The sequence below is a fragment of the Amblyomma americanum genome, chromosome 1 (assembly GCF_052857255.1).
Source record: "Amblyomma americanum isolate KBUSLIRL-KWMA chromosome 1, ASM5285725v1, whole genome shotgun sequence".
NCBI lineage: Eukaryota > Metazoa > Arthropoda > Arachnida > Ixodida > Ixodidae > Amblyomma > Amblyomma americanum.
Genome location: NC_135497.1, coordinates 183599122 through 183620356, shown reverse-complemented (window position 1 = coordinate 183620356; position 21235 = coordinate 183599122). Strand labels below are relative to the sequence as shown.

The 21235-nt window shown below is 49.6% G+C and overlaps 1 pseudogene; it reads left to right on the top strand.

Moving 5' to 3' along the window:
- Positions 1-8415: 8415 nt before the first annotated feature.
- LOC144116760 (U2 spliceosomal RNA) lies at positions 8416-8513 on the top strand (annotated as a pseudogene).
- The last annotated feature ends 12722 nt before the right edge of the window (positions 8514-21235 follow it).

The following is a 21235-nucleotide window of genomic DNA, read 5'->3' as shown; positions in this document are numbered from 1 at the left end:
TGGCATATTTCCAGTAGCGTAGCAGACATGGGGGAGGGGGGGGGGTAAGTATAGGGAAAGGGGGCCTGCATGCGCATTAGCCCAGGGCCTCCATTTTTCTTAATCCGGCCCTGCATGGCGTAGCGCCTTTGGGCGCTTCATCGCTTTTGCCCGCCACCGAAACGCTCTGTCCGGCTGTGCACGGCGCGCATAGCAATTCGCGACTAGTGGTGGTTAAAAAATATAACAAAACGCTTGCTTACTGACCAATCAAGTTTCAAACCACGAAACATCTCTCCTTCGCTCTAGACGCCTGTGAACAACGAAACAATGATCTGCTTTTACATAGTTATGACCACTCGTTTACGCACACGCACGCAGTTCGTCAACAATCCTGCACGCATCGTGACCCCTTGGGGCGCCGTAGTGGAAGGCTAAAGGTAAATTTCGACCACCTGGGGTTCTTTAACGTGCACTACATCGCATAGTATACGGGCGTTTTTGTATTTCTCCTCCATCTGAGTGCGACTGCCGCGGCTGAGGTTCGACCCCGCGAGGCTCCATGACCGAATGCTATAGCCACTGAGTCATTGCAGGGGATAGTTACTGAAAAAAAAGCCCTTCGCTAAAGTAGTCCTCTATGCAGTCGAATAGGCGTGCCATGGACGCTGGTGCGCGGCTATCAAATACACCCTCGAGAAAGCGCCAGTCATGCTCACCATGAAATACGTAGGCACTGCGACACCTGCTGCCAACGAAATGGTAGTACCTTGAGAAGAGTATACAGTTGAAAAAGAACGCTATATAAAAGACGCAGGGCCAGGAAAAGCTATTTCACCCAACCGTCTCGGAGCCTGCTACGGTGGATAAGAGCACGTAGGAAAAATACAATTGCTTTCTGTCAGCAAAATTAGATTACAGAAAGACGCGTACGAAAATGCTCGGAACAATGCTTCGTTCATCTGGCGAAACTCCCCAAGACGAGTACAGCGCCGCAAGACTTAAAGCTATAAAAATAGATGAAGACAGGTAAGGTGACGGGTTACCGTATAGCAACCCGCGCTAAGCAGTCGATATCAGAGCGCCAGTCAGCGGTTGGCGGCGTTTGGCGTCCGAGCGGAAAAACTAAAAACAAGCACGCCCACCAGCGCGAAAGAACAGACTCGGTGACTAATCAACTCGAGCAACGCTTGACCCTTTCCTTCAAGGCCGCCTCTGCCACGGCCGAAGTTCAAACGAGCAAAACAAACGCGGCACACGGTGTCTACCAGAAGGCACCTGGCAGCAGTGACGTTGCCTAATCCAGACTTCGGTTTCCCTCGCTGCTCTCGAATGAGGCACGGCGTGCGGCTATGCGGTGCTATGTGGTAATGCGTAGGCCTACGACGGCGCTTCCAGTAGGGCGAAAAGAAAACCCACTTACCAAAAGGCCTAAGGGATAGCACCCTACTCGCAGAGGGTCAGTTCCAACGGTTCCGCTGCTCGCGGAAGGTCAAGCTCGAGAGTGCCGGCGTTCACTCAAGGTCAGCCCGAGAGGCCCGGTGCTCGTGTGGATAGCTGTCCAAGTAGACAGATCTCGCAGTGCTGTCCCCTAGCGGCAGCAGGCCAGCTCCGACTGAGCTGCAGGGTCAGGCTGCGTGCACGCGAGCCCGAACGCGCATATGGAACGCGCATTGTGCTCTTCCTCCTTGATTCACAGTGGCGCCCTCTAGGTGGCGTACGCAGCTGTGCAGTGTGACCTGCACTTTTTCCCGTCGCACGCAGTGAAGCGCAAGGGCCTCCCACTTGCGTTTTTTCCGTTGTTCATTTTTACATCTTATACAAAACCGAAAAGTAGGAAGACAAAATGAAGGGTATAACTTGCAAGAGTGGCAGATCGGGCTAGTTAGGTAATTTTCCATAATGCGATACAGCGCGAATAAAGACGGGGACGAAGCGAGACAAGACACTCGCTTCGTCCCCGTCTTTATTCGCGCTGTATCGCATTATGGAAAATGAAGGGGCATTCTGACGGACACTTTTTTTTTCTTTTCTTGAAAAAAGAAATGGCTTATGAAGGTTTTGCATCCCAAAACGACTCTGGCTAGGTGGGACGCCGTAGTGAAAGGCTTCGGAAATTTTGCCCTCCTGAGGTTGTTTAATGTGCACTGACATCGCACAGCACACGGGTCTCTAGAATTTCGCCTCCATTGGAATGCGACCGCCGTGGCCGGGATCGAACCCGCGTCTTTCGGATCAGCAGCCGAGAGCTATAACCACTTCGCCACCGCGGCGGCTCTCGGAATATAAATTGCGACCTGACTCGTGCACAGCCTTTCCGTTGTTTTGCAACGGAGAGGATATAGACCTCCTTCATGTTTGCAAACAAACGAGGTGGCGCTCCAGTCGCTAGCGGGCTCGCGGTAGGCAAAAGGCCAGGGAGTGGCGTCGCGGAAAGGCGTTGAGCGCGGGGTTTCAGTGCTTATAGGCGCGTTGTCAGTTTCTGCGAATCATAGCAATGGTTGATGCTTTCAACTTAGTAATTTCTCGAAGTACACGAGATTACACACAAGGCGCCCGTGTGCTGTGCGATGTCAGTGCACGTTAAAGATCCCCAGGTGGTCGAAATTATTCCGGAGCCCTCCACTACGGCACCTCTCTCTTCCTTTCTTCTTTCACTCCCTCCTTTACCCTTCCCTTACGGCGCGGTTCAGGTGTCCAACGATATATGAGACAGATACTGCGCCATTTCCTTTCCCCACAAAACCAATTATTATTATGTTCCATGGACTCCTTGGTAGCGCTGCAACGTGCTGTCGCTTCTCACTCTTAAAGACGAAGCTTAAGCGTCCTCCAAATTTTTCTTCTCTAATTCCCTCCTTTATTCCTTCCCTTACAGCGCGGTTCAGGTGTTTGCCGATATGTGAGGCAGACACTGCGCCATTTCTTTTATACAAAAACGAATTTTTCCTTACCGCCGACTACTGATCCGGCTACTGATCCGGAGTTCCCGGGTTTGAACCCGACCACGGCGGCTGCGTTTCGATGGAGTCCAACAGGTAAAGAGACGTGTGCTGTGTGATGTCAGTCCACGTTATAGATCCCCAGGTGGTCGAAATTATTCCGGAGCCCTCCATTACGGCACCTCTTTCTTATTTTATTTTCGTATTCCGTCCTTTTATCCCTTCCCTTACGGCGTGGTTCAGGTTTCCGCCGACATATGAGACATAATGTGCCATTTTCTTTCCCCAAAAACGAATTTTCCTGCTGTGCGACTCCCGCGGCGCCCTCAGCCGCCGGCAATCCAACGGCCTCGGTACGCCAATAGTGCGGGACATTTGCTCGCGCATCGAGCGCCTCGCGTGTAGAGGATGCGCCGTGCGTGCGCAGTGGGGGCCCGGATACTGCGGCATCACCGGCAACGAAGAAGCTGACGACCTACGACCGCCGCACATCAACTACCTCCTCGCGACCTGCCCCTTGCGCAGGAGGATGTGCGTGCGGCCATCCAGGACCATCTCCGAAAGCAGCACCCCGAGCCACGCATCGCAGGAGGTGAGCGCATCGACAGCATCACCGGATGTCACGCGCTCACGCCGTCGCAAAGTGTAATGTTCCTCGGCGCGCATTGGCTGTGTGTGGCCCGGGGAACGACGGGAGCGTCACGGAATCGCGACCAGTGACGTGTGTCACGGATGCGGTGCAGTGGAAACACTACAGTACCTGCTGCTTCACTGTGCCGCGTTCACCGATGCTCGTCACAATATACTTGCGGCCTATAGGGCGCTGGGCATACTACCAGACTCCCTCAAGACGCATTGTGGCCGCGGGACAGTGCGCGCACCCGTGAGCGAACCTTGGAGTGCCTCTGTGCATTCCTCGAAGAGACGGGCTTGACGTCTCGCCTGTTCTCCACCAGGTAGTTACACGCAACAGCAGCAGCAGCAGCGACGGCGGCGGCGGCAGCAGCAGCAGCAGCAGCAGCAGCAGCAGTTGCAGCAGCAGCGTGACCTATACACTGGCCGAGGTTGACCAGTTTCGCGTAATTCCTGGAGAGCTGTGCTACGCAAGCGCGTGGATTTTGGGGAAAGGAAACGGTGCAGTATCTTCCTTACATATCTCGGCGGACACCCGAACCGCGGCGCAAGGGAGGGATAAAGGAGGGCGTGAAAGAAGAAAGGAAGAATGAGGAGCCGTAGTGGAGGGCTCGAGAATAATTTCGACCACCTTGGGGTCTTTAAAATGCACTGACATCGCAACGCACACGGGCACCTTTGCGTTTCAATGGAGGTGAAACGTAGCCGCCACGGTCGGATTCGAACCCGGGAACTCCGTCCGTATCAGTAGCCGAGCGCCCTAACCACTAAGCCACCGCGGCTGGTATTGTGAGACAAACAAATTTTAATAAAAAGCAACAGGAGGCCAGGGTGCAGGAATTAGCGTAACGTCGGTCCTGATACAATTAAGTCTGACGCAGCGTCGGGAGCCACTTCATAGCGCCTCTCAGTTTGTGCGCATGCGCAGAGGTATCAGGGGGTATACATATAGCGGGGCGTTTGCCATGATGTGGTATAGCCATGGAGAAAGAGAGCGAAAATGCTGCTCAGCTGCAATTGATGCTCAGCAGCTCAGCTTAGCTCACGCTACGTATATCCTGGCATAGCCGAGCTAATCCACTGCAAAGTTTTTGTTTGCTTAACAGCCCAATTCCCCAACAAACGGCCGTCAGCCTCCATTTATAAATAAACAGCATCATTAAAAGGGTTGGCCTTCGCCCCTCTTAAACATGACAATAGAACAAAGAACGACTATTGCCGCCTAACCGCGCAGTGGCCCAGGGACCCAGCTGGGTCTAACACTCACTTGCTGAATAAATAAAGTTTTTCTGTCAGTCTGTAAGGGCCGCAAACAGTATTTTTGCAACGAATTACCCACGACACAGTGTTTAAATAGATCAAGTAGATACTCGCCTCATACCTTCATGCAGTACTGCCGAACGGCCGTACAAGCACTGGTTGATCTTAAGCTTTCGCTTCTAGAACTGCACACAATCAGTGAGATGTCAGCGCACACTCCATAGTCTTCAATTATTTCGCCCCTTCCGAAATTCTTTTAACCCAATTTTATTTTATCAGAGTAGCCTGACGGGTAAGCTTACTTTCGGTCTGAATTCGCTACCTTATTCATCACTGATTTCATGGCACCGGTGAGGGGTGCGCCCAGTGTGGGGCAGTTGTCGCGCGTTTCCTTCCCTTATAAAAACGAACGGTGGTGGTAGTGGTTTTTATTAAAAATAATAGTAAAAGGGAAGGAAAAGATTTTTGCTAGCCCCGGCATCTGCCATCGATACTGGAGCACCTGAGCTGGGGCAGCGGAAATAAAGGATAGCAGGCAGAATGGAGAAGTGAAATGAAAGAGGTGATGGGACAGGAAGAGAGGTTAGGGGGAGAAGTAATATGTACAAACTATTTACACAATCAGAAATGTGTCCAGGTTGTGCGCGTGATTAGTTCATTTTAGAGGAATTAAATCACACACGCGCACAGCACTGCGTTGGTTACAACTGGAGTGGGGCGTCCAGTTATTAATCATTCAAGGTAGAACTCGCGGAGCGTTCGGTCACTGCGTGTAACTACCTGACGGAGAACAGACGGGACGTCAAGCCCGTGTGTTCGAGGAATGCACAGAGGCTCACCAAAGTTCGCTCACGAGTGCGCGCACTGCCCTGCGGCTGAGGGCGGCGCGGGAGTCGCACAGCAGAGCCCTCCTGGGCGGCGGTGGGCCGAGGGTGAGCAGCAGGTCCAGCCCGAGCCGGATCCCCATCAACTCCGCCGTGGTGGAGGAGCCCAGGAAGGCTGCGTGTTGCTGGTTGTGCAGTCGCAGGGCGGAGATCGTGGCCGCCGCAGCAAGGGAGCAGCTGTCGCGGGCCACTGAGCCGTCGGTGTACACGAGGAGATGGTCCTGGAGCTCCTCGTGTATGACGGCTCTGGCCAGCTGCTGCACAGCACAGAGGGTCAATTGGGTCAATTGCTCATACTCGAGCAGCGCCGCGCCCATTCGTGAGCGCGGATGCAAGCGCATACGCTGCAGCAGCGAGCCGCCGTACGGTGCGCGGTGAAGCCGGTCGATGTGATTTAATGCCCTGCGCGCTGCTTGGAGCTCAAGTGGCCACGCTCCTGCCTCGGCCAACGTTGCGGCGCACTGCGAGTTTTTGGGCAGGCCTAGGCACACGCGCAGGGACTTGCGGTGCTAAAGCTCGAGTTTCCTCCAGCACGGCTTGCACACTGTGACGAGCGGCAGCGCATAGAGCACCGCCCCCAAAGCTGCGGCATTGTATAGCCGCAGCGCGGCTTGCTGGGAGATACCCTGGCCTCGAGCGGTGAGCTTGTGCACAGCGGCGGTGATCCTCTTCATCTGCAGACAGGCCTTAGTCGCCGCGGGGCGGAAGGAAAGGCGCCAGTCGATGTGCAGGCCAAGGTACCGTACCGATTTATGCCAAGGAATCGGAGTCCCGTCCAGTGACAGTGGCGCAAGGTGCGCGCGCGAGCGCGAAACGCAGGCCATGGCCACCGAATTGTCCGCGCTCAGCGACAGACCAAGGCCGCGCAAGCTGGCATCGATTGCGGTCAGGGCTGCCTGAAGGCACCCCCGCACGCGGAACGCCTCGCCCGGTGGTCCCCGGCACCGCAGAGCTATGTCGTCTGCATATATGGACATGTACACATGGTGTCGGCCGCTCGTGGGGAGGGAGGCCGGCACCACCGACATGGCCACATTAAACAGAAATGGTGATAGGACAGAGCCCTGCGGCACGCCCATGTCGACCGGGCGAGGCTTGGAGAGCTTACCCTCTACTCGTACGCGCATGGTGCGCCCGCTCAGGAAGCCATGAACGTATCGCAAAAGGCGCCCGCTCACACCAGCCCCCTCAAGCACCGCGAGAATTGGTGCGCGGTGAACGTTGTCAAAAGCGCCCGAGACGTCTAGTAGTAACAGCAGCGCAACCTGGCCTGCCGCCTTTGTCGTTTGAAGGCGGCCGTGCGCTTGCACGAGCCTGCACGGTAACAAGGGAGTAAGTAGCTCAAGAGCACTGCCAAGATAACAAAAAAATATACATTTGTTTCAGGAAAGAAAAAAAACGCAGTAGTTTTCTCACTCCCGCTGTACACTACATTCGATGTTGTTTTTTTTTTGAGCAAATGAAAGGTGCCGTAACTGCCTCGTTTATCGGTGGACCCCTCAATCGCGTCCTGAGGGACACTTCTCTACTTTGCGTTTCTACCCGCCGCGGTGGCTCAGTGGTTAGCACCCTCGGCTACAGATCCGGAGTTCTCGGGTGCGAACCCGACCGCGGCGGCTGCTTTTTTTTGGAGGCAAAACGCTAAGGAGCCCGTGTGCAGTACGATGTCAGTGCATGTTAAAGATCCCCAGGTGGTCGAAATTATTCCGGAGCCGTCCACTGCGGCACCTCTTTTCTTCCCTTCTTCATTCACTCCCTCCTTCATCTCTTCCTTTACGGCGCTGTTCATGTGTGCAACGATCTGAGACAGATACTACGCCATTTCGTTTCCCCAGAAACCAGTTATTATTATTATTATTATTATTATTATTATTATTATTATTATTATTATTATTATTATTATTATTATTATTATTATTATTATTATTATTATTATTATTATTATTGTTATTATAGTGGAGGGCCCCGGAATAATTTAAACACAGCACAGCACTCGGGACCATGCTCCAGGAATGTGCTCGAATAGCAGTCAAAATCAAATCAAGCTTGAAATATTAGGCGTCCTGAACGCGCCCCATACGACCTGGGGGTATACAAAGGACACCAGAAAAGGCACCTCCCTGTTGGCAGCAGTGGACAGGGAAGGCCTTAAGCTATAGCCATGGACTTTACGACACCTACCAGAATCGGCGACAGCTTATGCAGACACCAGTCCCGATCGATCTTTTACAAAGAACGCTACTAACGTCACATGGACAAACCTCGGTGAGACCCTAGGGAGTGATCATTACATCCTGAGTACAGCAATCTCCGCTCCCAAGCTCAGACGTTTCACTGCAGATTCGAAGATCACTAATTGGAAAGCATTTTTAAATTCCCCCAACTCGAAGGAAGGATCACGAGTATAACAGAGTGGGCACGACACATACAAGATACTCATGTTTCCGCTACTCAAACCATAAATCGCACGGCCGCCCCTCCGGAAATTGATCGACATCTTCTACAGCTGTGGGAGACGAGAAAGAAAGTCATAAGACGTTGGAAACAGCAGAGACTCAATAAACAACTCCACCTCGCCTGCGAATTGCTGCCACCACGAAGGAAGCTCAGCAATATTCCATCCAACTTGCCCAACAAAATTGGGTACAGTTCGAATTCTGTGCCGCCTTGAAAGGAACCCTCAGTACTGCTCAAACCTGGTCCCATTTGGACCCCAGATATTAAACTTATTTTTGGAAATATGGCGGAGTGCTTGAAGCTTGCTTCACCCCTGTCACAGGTTGGTCCAGTATTGCACTGCCTCGGGGATCGGCCTGGGACATTATAGCGCGTGTCTTTTCTATCCTATCTTTCAACTGTCCTACTTTCAGAACGTCGTAGCAATTGTGGCTCAGCTTGAGCCAGTGGCAGGCCTTTGCACTTCACTTTTCATTCTTCCTGACAACAGCAGCAAGCAAGCAAGCAAACCTGGTCCATCCTCCGCAGTCTCATTGAACCCGACAAAGCCAAATCGGCCACAAATCGTACACTCTAAACATTAGTTCAACAATTCAATCGGGCCGACAAGGAATTCACGGACGCTTTGCGATCGCGTTACATTGGCGGCCCTCCAATACCACCTTGTCCAACCACCTACAACGACCTTCAAAACCCCACGCTTGATGCTCCAATAACAATAGCCGAGGTACAACCCGCAGCCCATGCATCGCCGCGAAACACCGCTCCTGGAGCGGATAAAATCACAAACATTATTCTTCGTAACCTCAGTCATGCGCATATCCAAGCCATCACTGACTACTTCAATAATAAACTCTGGTAGAAGGGTATTGTACCTCAGGATTTACGTCATGCCAAAATTATCCCGCCGAGCGGCGAGCGGCACTGTCGTGCGGCTTGCCTCGCCAATAGGTCCTATGCGCAGGCACCGCATGAAAGCACATCTTCGCACGCACATCGCGTACGTATGTCGCCGTAGCTAGCATCAGGTACAATAAGTTTTGAAATTCTGAAGTTTATAGAATGTCATACCAACTATAGTGCCCCACAACACTCTGCCAGTTCCCACTAAGTTCACTCCTTACACTACTGCAATACGGGGTTGTTGGTCGTGCTGGCGTCGTCGTCGCTCTAGCTTGACAGACCAGTGCATCAGCGACGGCATCTGCACGTGCACCGTCCAGCCAACCTACCGTCGATCGGCGTCGCATCGGCCTAGTGTAACCGGACCCTACCTATACCGAAGGATAACTGCGTAACTGTTATTAACAATTTTGCGGCACCAGTCACTCACTTATAAGGAAAAACTGCCACTTCGGTCGCCTGTGGAAGTAGGACCAGAGTCCTCGCTGCGCAAATTGCAGCAACGAGAGCAGACGACGTTGATCTGTGTATGCTGGTGTATGCCCTATATATGGTGTATGGTGTGTATATAGTGAGAATGTGTTTAAAGTGGGACCGTCAACATGTGCGGCGTGGGACGAACACAAAGACAAAAAATCGGTAATTACTGCCACTACTATTGCCAGAAACTCTGCCTGAAAAATATGGTTGAAATCCGGAAGGCGCATGTTATGTCGTTTGGTTTGTTGCGTCAGGTTTAAAGATGCGGCGGCACGAAGCCGCGAGTGATGGATGGATGGATGGATGGATGGATGGATGGATGGATGGATGGATGGATGGATGCGGCTGAACCCTTTAAATCGGAGGGTGGCTCAAGTCATGGCTAGGTGGCTCAAGCCACCTAGCCACGACTTTTGAAATTTTACTCCTGTATTGCTTTTAGCCACCAATCATATAACCTTCGCTTGGTTACTTCTACCTGCTTAAAATCTACTTTCCCTTTACTATCCTTAAACCCCAATGCCTTGGGTAAATCATCCCCGCTGCTTTCCACTGTAGGGTGAAGCCCTTTACAAAAAAGTATCAAGTGTTCAGCCGTTTCCTCCTCCTCTCCGCACGCTATGCACAATGTGTCTATCTCTTGGTGCCTGACTCTATACGTCTTCCGCAAAACTCCAGTCCTGGCCTCAAACAACAAAGAGCTTCCCCTACAATTATCATAGATATTTTCTTTGGCAATTTCCTGTTTAAAGGTCCGGTATGTTCCCAGTGCCGGTTTCGTCAGCATCCCTGTTTTCAACAGAGCTCTCTCTGTTTCTTTAACCGTTTTCTTGACCGATAATTGCTGATTTGCCCCTTTACTGCTGTCCAGATATTTGCTTGTCAATTTTCTAGTTCGCTTTCTCCATTTCGTGTCAACATTCTTTAAATACAGGTATCTGAAAACTTTCCTAGCCCACTGCTTTTCCTCCATCTTTCTCAATCGTTCCTCAAATGCTATCTTACTGCTAGCATCTCTGCTCTCGAAAGACACCCATCTCATATCACCCTGTACCCCCAGATTTGGTGTATTGTCACGTGCTCCCAAAGCTAACCTCCCTACTCCCCGTTGTTTAATTTCTAACCTTGCTTGAATATCTGGTTTCATGCACAGGACCGCATTACCGAAAGTCAGGCTAGGGACCATCAACCCTTACCAGATCCCTCTTACCACGTACTTCACACCTATTGTAATTCCACAGTGCCCTATTTTTCATGACAGCTGCATTCCTACTAGCTTTATTCATTACATAATTTTCATGCTCTGTCAGATACTCACCACTGTTATTTATCCACACCCCAAGATACTTGTACTCCTCCACTACTTCTAGCATGAACTCCTGTATTCTATGCTCGCCACCCTCTTCATTAAATATCATGACTGCAGATTTTTCCTTACTATACTTGAAACCTAATCTATCTCCCTCTGTACCACATATGTCTATCAACTTCTGCAAGTCTTCCTTGTTGTCAGCTATTAGCACTATATCATTCGCGCATATTAGTCCCAGTAATGACTGTTTAATCCATTCCCCTTGCTTGAAAAAAGAAAGGTTGAAGCCTAGTCCGCTCCCCTGTAGCTTGGTCTCCAACCCTTGCTGGTACAACATGAACAACAAAGGTGACAGAGGACATCCTTGTCTAAGCCCCCGCTGTATCCTTACAGGCCTTGACACAATTTTTTTCATTTTATGAGCACTCTGTTACCTTTATATATATATATCTTTTAAAAGATTAATTACTCCATCTTCCACATCCAATGTGCCCAGTATGTCCCACACATACTCCTTAGTAACGTCATAGGCTCCCCTAATATCCATAAATGCTAGCCATAGGGGCCGGTGTTCCTTTTCAGCAATCTCTATACACTGCGTCAATGAAAACAGATTGTCCTCCAACCTCCTTTTTTTCCGAAACCCATTTTGTAGTTCCCCTAGCACCCCCTCGTTCTCCACCCAAGCCTGCAATCTATCCTTTATAATCTGCATCACAACCCTGTAAACCACAGATGTCACTGTTATGGGACGATAGTTACTTACGTCAGCTTTGTCCCCCTTTCCCTTATATATCATGTTCAGTCTACTTAACCGCCATTAATCGGGGACTTTCTCATCCACTATCATTTTGTTCACTACCTGTATAATTGTTTGCTTGGATTTTGGTCCTAGCTTCTTTATCAACATAATCGGGATACCATCTGGTCCTGTTGATGTGCCACTAGGAACCTTCTTCTCTGCCCTTTCCCACTCTCCTTGCTCAAGTGAAGCTATTGCAGTAACCGGTCTATCCTCCTTCGATATATTATGTACGATATTCCTTTCTTTAAATTTTTGTGTCATCTTTGTTCCTATGTGTTTTCTTGCTTCATCATCTTCAAGTTGAATACCTTCATCTGTAACAATAAACCTTTGTTCTAGCCTAGTCTTATTACTCATTGCATTTCGATGTTTCTAGAATTTTTGAGCTGCTTTTCTATCCTTATTTACTTTTGACATCCATTGGGCACCATTTCTTCCAATTTTCTCATTAATCAAATAGGATACTTCCCTTCTACACTTTATGAAGGTATCCCACTTTCTGTCTACTTCAAATTTTGGTTCCCCCCTCTTCTTGGAATATCTGTGTTCCCTGGACGCTTCCTGACGTTTCTCTATCGCCCTCTTGACATCCTCATCCCACCAACTCTTGGGTTTGCGTCTTTTCCCTTTTAGCCTTACTTGCACCTTAGCTAGCTCTAGCCCCAGTAATCGAGTTAATTTGGTATAAGACCATTCTGTTTCACTATCCTCAAAAATTACTTTCTCAAGTTGTTTGGCTGCTGCTTCCAATTGCTTTTCTGAGTAAAAATTCCCCTCTGTTCATCTCGCTTCAGTCCTACATTGGTTTCTCTTCTGAAGCTCAACTTGATACGCTTGTGGTCACTACCTTAACTTCTGGAACCATGTTCATCTATGCTCATTACCCCTAATCTATTATACATCCTGTGACATTAGTGCATAATCTATCGTTGAGTGCACACTCCTCGCCTCCCATGTTATGAGCCCTTCACACTTCTCGGTACTGTTGCATACAACTAAATCATGCCTGTCACACGTCCTGCAGCATGCTTCCTGTCGAATCCGTGTACCCATCCAGGTTTCTATATGTGCATTCATGTCGCCTAATATAATTATCTCGCCCTGTCCTAGCTCATCAATGTCGCTTGCAATACATTCTAACATTTTCCTGTTCTCCTCTTTGGCATTAGCTCCTGTCCACAGGTATACAAAGCCAAGGTGTGTTTGCTTGCTGTCACTGTTCCTTTTAGCCATAAATGTTCCTTGCATCCCAGTTTAACCCTTTGAAAATTCATACTTTTATAAAAGAATGCCCCAATTCCATCCCCATTTCTGTTGCCCTCTGTTCTATTGCAATATTGCAAACTCCATTGAAAGGAACGACTCTGGCGGCTACGACTGGCCTAACCTTTATTAAAACTGCGAATGTGTAGTGGGTGCCACAAGATACACAACACGCCCCTTTCTGAGTGACAACACTCCAATACAAAAATAAAACACGCACTTCATAACGTTCAGTTCTGGAATCTGGCCGGTGGCCGTATGGCTCTTCCAGCCCTTGTCCCGTATGTCGCCGCATGTCTTGCTTCTTCAGGATAGTTGTGAGGTGTAGCATTGTTGGCACTTGTTGGCCGCGATTCGTCCAGGGTGTAGTCTTCTGCTGTTGGAGTGGCTTCCCGGACCACCTGAGTGCATGGCCTCAGGTGCCCACAGTTACGCACATAAATTGCTCCACTTGTGGATTGCACTGTATAGCGCCTTGGTTGAGGACCAACCTGTGTGACAACTGCTTTTTTCCAGTCATTCATGTGCCTCACCCATACAGGTTGATGTTTCTTCAGAGGTGCAAGTTGCGAGGGTGGTTGTCTCCATATCTGTGCTGTGCACTCTGTCTGCGTTTGAGGAGCCTCTGATGTGCACCTGTCGGGTAGTGTGGTTTCAGGTCATGGGGCAAGGTCGGTATGAACGCTCTCAATTTTGTTCCCAATAACAACTCTTCTGGGGAACATGCTCCAATGGTAGGGGTGGCGCGGTAGTTGAGGAGAACCAAGCAGATCTTTGCCATCGCTGTGCGACTTGATCAGCATGGACTTAACAGTCTGTATTGTTCTCTCGACCTGCCCATTGGACCTCGGGTAGTGGGGTGATGACGGTTCATGAGTAATATCCCATTCTTGCAGGAATGCTCTGAATGCCTGTGAGTCAAACGGTGGTCCCTGATCAGAGATAAGCACATTGGGGAGTCCAAAACGTGAAAAGATGTCCTTCAGGACCAAAATCACTGAAATTGCCATAGTGGTTTTCATGCGTTTCACTTCAACATGCTTCGAAAAGTTGTCAACAACAAGGATATATGTATTGTCTTTACAGTGAAAGAAATCGACGGCCAACTTTTCCCATGGTCGAACTGGCAGATCTCTGTCAAGCAATGGTTGCTGAGGATTTGCCTTCTGGGTGGATTAGCAGGTGTCGCAGCTTTAGACAAGGGTGGCAATGTCCTTGTTGAGTGTGGGCCAATAAACACTCTGGCTTGCTAGTCCTTTACAAGCCACAATGTGCCTGATGGAGTTTCTCAAGAACATCAGCCTGGAGAACTGCTGGAATGACAAGCCGTTGACCACAGCAAATGAAGCCGTCTGTGGTATACAGTTCACTCCGTATGTGAAAGTATAGTCTAGCCATTGGATGAACATCACTAAGGCGATCAGGCCAACCTTGTTGAATGTACTTGGTTAGTTGCTGCAAGACTGGATCCCGACCTGTTGCTTCTTGGATCTGCTTGAGCTTGGTGTGCGACGCTTGAACCAGACTGGACACCAACAGTCCTGGATCACTGTCTGTAGTTTCCATCTTGGATTCGGGGTTTGGGGATCTTGACAGTGCATCAGCCACAGTAAGTTGTTTCCTCGGTACATGCACAGGTTTAGTGCTGTAGCACTGTAGCCGGAGCAAAAGTCTTTGCAGTCTTGGTGACATTTTTCTTAGGTCCTTTGTCTGGAGTCCAACAAGAGGTTTGTGGTCTGTTTCCGCTGTAACAGTGCGGCCAAAGGTGTAATAGTGGAACCACTCACATGCGAACACTAAAGCTAAACTTTCTTTCTCTATTTGTGCATAATGTTGTTAAGGGTGCGTAAGAGCTGCAGAAGCGTATGCGATTGGTCTGCCTTCCTGCAAGAGAACTGATCCCAGGCCATATGAGCTGGCATATGTTGAAAGTGTGATTGGCTTGGATGGGTCAAAGTAACGCAACACAGGTGCTGTTGTGAGCTTCTGTTTGATGAACTTGAAAGTCTCTGTGTGCTGGCTTGTCCAGTGCCACGCTACATCTTCCTTGAGAAGCTCACGCAGAGGACTGGAAGTTGCCGAAAAATTAGGGATGAACTTCGTGAGATACGTCACCATTCCTAAGAATCTTTGCAGTTCTGACTTGTTTGATGGAAGTGACATGGCCTCAATCGATCTGACCTTGCCAGGGTCTGGGGACAGCCCATCTGAGGAGAGCTGGTGACGCAGATATTTAATGGCTGCAAGTCCTAACTTCAGTTTTGATTTGTTAAGCTTCAGGTTGTTTTGTCTACCTATGATCAGAACAGTTGTGAGATGTTCTTCCGAAGTCCTTGAGGCAACCAGTATGTCATCAAAATGCGGCTTCACAATGGCCTGTCTTCCAAATACCTTGTCAATGGCCTGCTGGAACAGCTCGGGGGCTGTTCTAAGCCCAAACGGTACTCGAAAAAAAACGGTAACGGCCCCATGGCGTTGTGAATGAACAAAGCCGTGACATTGGTTCATCCAAAGTAAGTTGCCAAAAGGCACTCTTGGCATCAAGGACAGAGAAAACTGTTAAGCCATTCAGGCTTGCTAAAAGCTCTTCTGGTACTAGTATGCGGTAGTGTTGCCTTTTTATTGCAGCATTGAGGTTCCGTGTATCAAGGCACAAACGAACAGTTTCGTCTTTTTTAGTTAACACCACTGTGAGACGGACCCATTCACTATGTTCTGCCTCTTGCGTGATTACGCCATTCTCCTTCATGCGCTTCAGCTCTTCTTTCACCTTATCCTCGAGCGCACTTGGTACTCTGCGAGGAGCACAAACTGCCGGCACTGTATCTTCGCGCAGCTTTATGCTATAATATCCCGGAAGCTGGCCAATTCCTTCAAATATGTCAGGGAAATCATTCAGTACCTCCTGAAACTGTTCTTGCAGCACTGTGTCATTTGACTTTGTCGTTGCTTGAAGGGTCTTCACACGGGAAAGCAAGAGCAGGGTTGTGCATGCAGCAGCTCCTAGTATCGGCTTGAGTGACTCCTTCACCAGCAGAAATCTCAGTCGGCACTCCGTGTTGTTCGCCGCACAAGACAGTTCACATTCACTGTCTATAGGGAGCTGGTGGCCACTGTACGTAGTCACTTTAGCTTTGGATGGTTTGGTTGCTGGTCTGCATGGCCACTGCTTGAACATCTGTTCTGGAATTATGTTGACGTCCGAGCCGGTGTCTAACTTGAATGTCACCTCGTGTCCATTAGCACTGACAGTTTCGTTCAAGTCTGTTGCGTTGGCACTGACACTACCCTTAGTCACGCCACCCAAGTATAATTCCTCCTGCGAGTCTTGTGGTGGATGCTCATGAAGCTGTCCGACTCGCAGCCGATGCGCTGCTGTATGCTGACGTGGCAGCTTGCACAGGTGCGCGAAATGGCCAAGTTTGTCACAGTTGTAACAGTTTTTGCCAAATGCTGGGCATTGTTGTGGAGCGTGCAAGGTTCCACAGCGAGAACATTCGCGATTAGACCTTTGAGACGAGCAATGATGCTGAGGCTTGTTGATACCTAGCGGAAGACCAGCTGTCTTCGTGTGTTTCCGATTTTATGTGTGAACGGCATTCTCATCTGGCTATTGATCACTGGTTACAATCTCTTGCACGTTTCTTTGATATTTCCGCTGCCTTACACGCTGAGACGATTTTTTCCAGAGTGAGGTCGCGCTCCCGAAAGAGCCGTTCGCGGAGAGCTCCATCGCGGATTCCAACCGCCACGCGGTCACCGATGAGTCTGTCGCACTTGTCACCGAAGTCGCATTTCTGGACCTGTCGTCGAAGGTCAGTAACAAAATCGTCAATTGACTGACCTGGCTTTTGTACCATAGAGTTGAACACTGCCGCTGCTTGTAGGACGTTCTTGTACGGGCAATATAACTCGTCAAACTTGCCAAGTATGTATTTCACTGGGTCTGCGTCTTCGTTTACGGCGGCAGGGTGGAACGTCTGTGCGATACGACAAGCATCCAGGCCAAGTACATGAAGCAACAATGCCTTCCGCGCTTTTTTAGGCTTAGTGTTGCACTCACAAGCCAGTTCATATACAGTATTGTGCGCTTTTATCGTGAACACTTAAAAAAATTTCCCCGCCTCGACCGCTCGCTCATTTGCGGTGAACCTGCATCACAGAGCTTACGTATTATGGTAACTTTTGTATCGTAGCAAGTTTGACAACGGTACTTACTTAGCTGAGCCGTGCATGATGCAAAAAAGTAACCGCCTACGTAGGGATCGGCGAACCAAAACCCGCAAACATTTTTTCGCTGAAGGGCGGCAGTGGCGCCATCTGTTTTCGGCAGTGCAAAGCGTCACAACAAGGCCGTCGAGGCGAGCATTGCAAACAATATTCTTTGAAAGGTAAAGCCTTGTTAAATCAGTTGTGAAATTTCTTTCCGCTCAATTAGCAGAAAATGTTGTAAGCGCTTCAGTTGAAGCAGACGAAACGGCCGGAACGGCATATTCAAAGGGCCTGCGCTTCTTCCAAAGCTCGCCTCGGCAGCCTTGTCGTGACGTTTTCCATTTCAAAAACAGATAGCGCAATTGCCGCCCTTCAGCAATAAAAACGTCGTTTGCGGGTTTTGGTTCGCCGATCTTGACGTAGGCGATTACGTCTGGAGCCCGCACCATTTTTGTACCCAAAAAGACAAATGCGGCCGACCTGGGAGACTTTGGACCGATCACAGTGTCTTCTGTATTGGTCCGACAGTTCCACAAGGTCTTGGCGAACCGTCTCCCCTCAATGATTGATCTTGACTTCAGACAACGTGCATTATATCCAGCGGATGGATGCGCGGAAAATGTCTTCTCACTGGCAGGTGTCCTCCACGAAGCGCGTCGTCATTATCGGCAGCTGCACATGGCCACACTAGATGTGGCGAAGGCCTTTGATAGCGTCACGCTCGACGCTATTCTTGAGGGCCTCCGAAGAAAAGGTGTTGCCGATGACTTTGTGTCCTATGCGGAGGGATTCCACAGATTGGCCACTACAGTTCTGAACTTTGACGGACGCATGCATATTGTCCACCCCTCCCGTGGAGCCAGGCAGGGAGACCCCCTGTCCCCTCTGCTATTTAATTTGGTTCTAGATCACTGGTTGAAAAATTGTCAGGAGGGGATCGCTTTTTCCAGTCGGGAGTTGAAAGTCAATGCGATGGCCTTTGCCAACGATCTGGTTCTGTTTGCGACGACACCACATGGCCTCCAGAGGCAGCTCTATACCCTGGAGACGTACCTGGCCGAGAGAGGTTTACGTCTAAACCCGAAGAAGTGCCTGGTTGTGTCAGTGGTTGTCGACGCCAAGAACAAGATATCGAAAATCCCGGTGGACCAGCAGTTCTTCATCGCTGGAGAGCGGATTCCCCAGGCCTCCGCAACAACATCTTGGAGGTACCTGGGGCTCTTATTCACTCCGACTGGAATGGAGACGCCCCAACTGATCCCGGTAATAAAAGTCTATATCTCCAAATTAACAAAAGCACCATTGAAGCCCCAGCAACGACTAGTTGCTGTGAGGTAGTATGTAATCCCTCGCCTGCTTCATCAGCTAGTGTTGGGACCAATCTCGGCAAAGCTCCTCCTCAAGTGCGACAAACTCTTCTGGTCGGCCATCCGTCAATGGCTTCGCCTTCCCCACGACTTCCCTTTGGGGGCATTTTATGCCTCTGTTAAGTACGGGGGTTTGGGCATTCCGTGCCTCCGAACTTCTGTGCCGGCTCAGCGCATCAAGCGCATCATCAAACTTGAATCCTCATCAAGTGAACCATGCCGCATCATTGCACGGATGGACTACATTAAATTCATGAGTGGCAGATCATGAGTAGCAGTTTAAAAATTTCCCTCATGAGGAAAGTGTACAATAGCTTAATCTTACCGGTACTCACCTACGGGGCAGAAACGTGGAGGCTAACGAAAAGAGTTCAGCTTAACTTAAGGACAACGCAGCGAGCCATGGAAAGAAAAATGATAGGTGTAACGTTAAGAGACCGGAAGCGGGCAGAGTGGGTGAGGGAACAAACACGGGTTAATGACATCCTAGTAGAAATCAAGAGAAAGAAATGGGCTTGGGCAAGGCATGTAATGCGAAGGCAAGATAACCGCTGGTCCTTGAGGGTAACGGAGTGGATTCCAAGAGAAAGTAAGCGTAGCAGGGGGCGGCAGACAGTTAGGTGGGCGGATGAGATTAAGAAGTTCGCAGGCAAAAGGTGGATGCAGCTGGCAAAAGAAAGGGTTAATTGGAGAGACATGGGAGAGGCATTTGCCCTGAAGTGGGTGTAGTAAGGCTGATGATGATGATGAAATCCATGAGACAACATGCGGAGAAGATGTGCAACTTCCGCAGCTTCACTATCGACTCGACGGCAGCTAATAACTTCTGGAAAACATCTCTTCACAATAGTAATGATGGCTCCCCTTGCAGGGGGTCTCCTCAGCTCCTAGTTCATCAGCGTGGATCGCCGAAGAGACGAAACTTCTCCGAGGACACGCCTTCATCGATGCAGATAAAGTTCGGTACAACGCAATGACCAATCTCACCCGAACGAAAAGGAGTCAGGATGTACCCAAGCAGTGTAGAGGGGGCTGCAACTCCCGAGAAACACTGACTCATGTTCTTCAGAAATGCCACCGTACCTACGGGGCTAGAATTCATAGACAGAACGTTTTGGCAGCATACCTGGCCGGTAGCCTCCGAAAGAGGGGCTACAAAGTCCTGGAAGAACCGATCTACGCCACCTCACTCGGGGACCGAAAACCAGACTTGGTAATCAAAAGGGATGATCAGTTGGTGGTCCTCGATGTGCAGGTGGTGGGTAGTGGTATAACGATGTCCCAGGCACACCAGTGCAAGGTCTCCTTACATGATGCACGACCTGTTGCGCCAAATTTTTCAAGATCATGATAGCCTCAAACCTATAGTGACTTCTTTGACAATAAGCTATGGGGAGGTTTGGGGTAGAGAATCTGTAAAATCTCTAAAATTTCTAGGTTGCCAAAAGGACTATTTTAAAGTACTAACAGTACGATGTCTCGAGGGTGGGGTCCGGTGCTTCAGGATGCACCAGCGTATGACGGGCACGCTGGTGTCCTGAGGTTCGGGCCCTCCGGCTGCAGCACCGCGCCACTATTAACCCTGTACCACTGCGTTACAGTGGGAATCCGCTCTTCCTTGTAATCTCGCGCGCTAAATTAGTAGAACAATATTCGGCTAACGCGGCCCAGTTGTCACTCCGAAGTCCCCCAATGATCACAAGCTGATAAGGCCAGCCTGGCCTAGGGGGTTTCGTGAGTGACCGCGTCGGGAGGTGGGGAGGACCGCAAAAAAAGGCGATTACGTTTTCGCATCATGCACGACTCAACTAAGTGTCGTTGTAAAACTTTATACGATGCAAAAGTTACCATAATACGCAAGCTCTGTGTGCAGTTTCACGGCAAATGAGCAAACGATTGAGGCGGGGAAATTTTTTATAGTCTTCACGATAAAAACGTACAATACTATGGTGAATGCTTCCCGCCCTTCTTTCCATGCGGCCTGAGTGTGACCAGGTTCGAAGTGAGCCGGGGGCCGGATGAAAACGGCCATTTTGTTGATTTCAGGCGTTGCGGGGACGATCTGCTTACACTTCTGACACCATGTTATGTCGTTTGTGTTAGTTGCGTCAGGTTTAAAGATGCGGCGGCACGAAGCCGCGAGTTAGACTCCATTGAGAGGAACGACTGTCGCGTCTACGACTGGCCTAGCCATTAATAACTGTTAATAACAGTTTTAATAACTGTCGAATGTGTAGGAGGCGCTAGAAGATATACAACAACGCAGTGAAAAGGACCAGGCCCACATGGCTTGGCCTTTGTGACTTTTTGTGAAAAAAAATTGGGGGTCAGCATGGTTTACCTATGCAAAATTTCTTGCGTGGCTTGGGGATGACCGGTTCCTCTGCACGTCCCCACCGCTACCCTCCAAAAAAAACCGCCCTGGAAGCTATTTATGTCATAAAAAATATTTCTTGCAAAAGCATGCCTTCAGTATGTCCTTTTGATGAAAAAAATTCTTATTCACCCTCCCCATGTTTTGTGACTTTTTTCTATTCATGTTTTGTTTTTAATAAAGGAATGCATTTAACATCTATTCTTCTGCTTATGGCATCTGTCATGCCAGTGGTTTTCTCTCTAAGCACAAGTTTCCAGGCTCAGATTGGCATTTAATAATTGCCAAAGAACACATGGAATGAATTTATAAGCATGCACAGTATGCATGGCCGCATACACTGCATGCATGATCGCGATGGCAG